The sequence below is a fragment of the Magnolia sinica genome, chromosome 1 (genome assembly GCF_029962835.1).
Source record: "Magnolia sinica isolate HGM2019 chromosome 1, MsV1, whole genome shotgun sequence".
NCBI classification, from domain to species: Eukaryota; Viridiplantae; Streptophyta; class Magnoliopsida; order Magnoliales; family Magnoliaceae; genus Magnolia; species Magnolia sinica.
In genome coordinates this window covers 38,299,176-38,303,432 of record NC_080573.1, presented here as the reverse complement: position 1 = coordinate 38,303,432, position 4,257 = coordinate 38,299,176, and the positions used below count along the sequence as shown (strand labels likewise).

Genomic DNA, 4,257 nt, shown 5'->3' with positions numbered 1-4,257 from the left:
TATCTCATATTTCAATATCAAATTCTTGGAGTAAGAGGATCAATTTTAACAGGCGGGGCTTGGCATCCGGCTTAAAAAGAAGATATTTTAGCACCGCTGGTTCGTATAAATGATTATCTTAGATCTAATTAGGTAGGACCTAAATTTATCCAAAGCGAATACTACAGTTAAGAGTTCCTTTTTCATAGTAAAGTAGTTCACTTGGGCAGAATTTAGAGTCTTACTTGCATATTGAATAACGTAGGGCTTCTTTTCTTTTCTATGACCTAACACCGCCCCAATAGCATACTTAGATGCATCACGCATAATCTCAAAAGGGATGCTCCAATTGGGTGGTTGCATGATAGGTGTAGTAGTTAACATACCCTGAACCTAGTGAAATCTTCTTGGCATTATTCAGTCCACTCGTATGATACATCCTTTTGAAGTAGATTGCATAAAGGATTAGAGAGATGACTAAAGTCCTTTGTGAATAGTTTATAGAATCTGACGTATCTTAAGAAAGATCGCACGTCACGTACGCTCTTGGGTGGAGGTAGGTTAGAGATAAGATTAATTTTTTCCTTATCTACCTTAATTCCATTAGACGAAATTATGTGTCCAAGCACAATTCCCTATGGAACCATGAAATGAAATTTCTCTCAATTCAAAATCAAATTCTTTTCCTTGCATTGCTTCAACACAAATTTAAGATTTTTCAAACACTCACTGAAGGATGGACCAAAGGCAGAAATCGTCCATGAAGACCTCTAAATATTGCCCCACCATGTCAGAAAAAAAAACTCAACATGCATCGTTAAAAAGTGGCGAGGGAATTACATAGTCCGAATGGCATCCTTTGGCAAGCAAATGTGCTAAAGGGACATGTGAATGTTATCTTCTCTTGATCTTCAAGGGCTATTTCTATCTGATTGTAGCCCGAACATCCATCAAGGAAGCACTAGTAAGAGTGACCGGCCAGCCTTTCCAAATTTTGATCAATGAAGGGCAATGGAAAGTGGTCCTTCCTTATGGAGGTATTCAACTTCCTATAGTCAATGCACATTCTCCAACCAGTAGTAACTCTAGTTGGCACGAGTTCATTATTGGCATTGGTTACGATGGTGATTCTAGACTTCTTAGGAACTACCTGAGTTGAACTCACCCATTGACTGTCGGATATAGGGTATATGATACCCACATCCAACAACTTAATTACCTCAGCCTTAACCACTTCTTTGATATTTGGATTGAGTCGACATTGTGGTTGTCGGGAGGTTTTCACATTATCCTTAAGATGGATGTAGTGGGTATAAATCAAAGGGTTAATTTCCTTGAGGTCCGCAATCAACCATCCAAGAGCTCTTTTATGCTCAATGAGAGTGGAAATGAGTATACTCTCTTGTTCTTCCTCAAGGTGGGAAGAGATCACCATGGGTATGTCTCATCTTGACCTAAATAAACATATTTAAGATCAATGGGCAAAGGTTTTTGGTCAAGTTTCGGTGCTTTGAGGTTAGACGATAGAGGCACTACATCGGTTTAGGGCAATTTTTAAAATTTTGGCCTTCACTGGTTAACTTCAAGTGTCGACTTAGCATCAAACAAGGCATCCATCTCCCTAATCATATCATCATCTAAATTAGGGGAGTAGGCCAAGCACGTCTCTAGAGTGTCAGAGTATAGAGTCAAGAGTATTCTATCTTTCACGAAAGAATCGATCATGTTAATGTCGTGGGTATCGTCATCATCTTCTGGTTGTTTGTTCATGTTAAAAAAGATGTTGAGCTCTAATGCCATATTTCTGAAAGATAAATTCATAATTCCATTCCTATAATTAATGATAGCATTTGATGTAGCAAGGAATGGGCAACCAAGAATGAAGGGTATTTAAGTACTCACATCTATGATGAGTTAAGTATATAGGACAATAAAATCTATTGGATAGTAGAATTTATCAACTTGGACTAACACATCCTCAATCATCCCTCTCAGTACACGAACTGAGCGATTGACAAGTTGTAATGTGGTCCAGGTGGGTTTTAATTCACCTAGACTCGATTGTTCATAAACCGAGTAAGGGATCAGATTTACACTTGCCCCCAAGTTAAGAAGTGCGTGCTCAATCCGATGGTTCCCAATTACACAAGTGATAGTTGGGCTACTGGGATCTTCGTATTTTTGTAGCACATCTAACTTGAGGATGACATTCACTTTTTCTATCAAAAAGATTTTCTTTTGTATGTTTTGCCGTCTATTGGTCGTACATAAATCTTTCAGAAATTTGGCATATGAAGGGATTTGTTTAGCGGCATCTAGTAGAGGGATGTTGACCTTCACTTTCTTAAGCACATCTAAAATATCCTGAGAGTTAGAAAGGTTTTAACACAATTAACCGTTGAAGAATAGTACAATCGCTTACTTTGAGGTTCCAGTTCTAACCCATGTGGAGCATTGCTAGGTCTATCATTCTCATCTATTTCTGGGTCCTTAGGCTTTTCAGCCCTCACCGGAATAGATTTATCAATTGTCTTCCCACTCCTAAGAGTAGTGATAGACGTAACCTACTCCATTTGTTTTGAAGAGCTTGGGTCACTGATTTTATATTGTTGTTTTGGATTGGGGTGAAGCTAAGCCGGAAGGATTCCTTTCTCCCCAATCAAATTTTATGTCTCGAGCCCTTGTATGACCTTTGTAAGGTGTTGAAAGGCTTGCAGCATACCCTGATTAAAGAGCTCTTAGTTTTGTATATGTTTTAAAACTGGATCCTCTTGAGGTTTCCTTTTATTCAAAAATTGGTTAAGGATCCCTAACCATTTGTCCGTTCCTGCAATTGAAGTTTGGATGGTTCCTCCAACTTGAGTTATATGTATTTGAAATGGGTCCACTGAAAGGTTTTTGGTAGTTGTTTATGGCATTTGATTGCCCATTCAATATATGTTTTAAAACTGGATCCTCTTGAGGTTTCCGTTGATTCAGAAATTGGTTAAGGATCCACAACCTCCACAAACACAACCTTTTTAAGTTCTACCTTCTTAAGTTTCATGGCCTTGACTTTTCTTGTGAGTTTGGCCACTCTTACATTTATATCATCTTCCTCTTTTGGAACATAAATTTCTCCTCTTTCCTTTGATTGAGTAGGCTTAGAAGTGGTAATTCTTGAAGAGGTATCCCATGATTCCGCGTTTTCAGCAAGTTTATCAAAATAATCACACGCATCATCAGCTTCCTTATTCATGAATTCCCCATTACATATCATCTCTACAAATTGGCGCATGGGTGAGGTCAATCCCTCATAGAAAAAACTTTTTTTATACGCCATGTTTCATAGCCATGTTGTGGACGTGAATTTATGAGATCCTTAAATCGTTCCCAACATTAGAAGAAGGTCTCATCCTATTTTTGTGTAAAATTCATAATTACTTTCCTTAAGGTATTTTTTTATGATAGGGAAGGAACTTTTTAAGGAACTCCCTTGTCATCTCATCCCACATGCCAATGGACGTTGGTCTTAAGGAATGTAACCACGACTTAGCCTTTTCTTTCAAAGAGAAAGGAAACAATTTCAGTCTAACTATGTCCTCAGATATATTTGGAAAGTGTAATGTAGATATGATTTTATCGAACTCTTTCATATGTAAGTATGGACTTTCAGATTATAGTCCATGAAACTTAGGGAGGAATTGAATTACCCATGGTTTAATATTCACAGTTCCTGTATGTAATGGAAATATCATACAGGAAGGTGTACTCACCCTCGTCGGTTGTAAATAATCTCGTAAAGTACGAGGCGAGGGTGCATTATGCACCTCATTTTCATCTTGAACTTCCTCGTATGGTGGTTGAGGTTGATTTGCAGCCATTACTTCGATTAACTGAGAGGATCTTAAGTGGTGTCTAATCCTTTGATGGATATACAACCCTTCGACTAATCCTCCTTCACTCAAGAGATGTTGAGTGTTTTCACGAACCCACTTGGGCATGAAACACGCACAACCCTCAAGCACCAAACAACTAAAACTTAGAAGAAAGAAAGCTATAGCAAATAAGAAATCTAGAAAAGAAAGAGATAATTGGAAAGAGGTTATCGAATTGAGGTTGTTATGTTAAGATCCTACAAAACAGAAAACAATGTTAGTGTCTAAAAATAATTTCAGAAAAAATCATAACCTAAAAAAAGTAAAAAGTTAACCCTAATCTTAGCATAATTCTAATACCAATTAATTCTAGAAAAATGTAGTCGTAGTCCCCGGCAACGGCGCTAAAAACTTGTTCACA

At 37.7% G+C, this 4,257-nt stretch overlaps 1 non-coding gene across 1 annotated transcript; it reads left to right on the top strand.

The window, feature by feature from the left end:
* The first annotated feature begins 3,307 nt into the window (after nucleotides 1–3,307).
* On the top strand, nucleotides 3,308–3,415 carry LOC131223332 (small nucleolar RNA R71). Its single transcript, XR_009160392.1, has one exon. It is a non-coding gene; the product is annotated as a small nucleolar RNA R71 (small nucleolar RNA).
* Nucleotides 3,416–4,257: the final 842 nt, after the last annotated feature.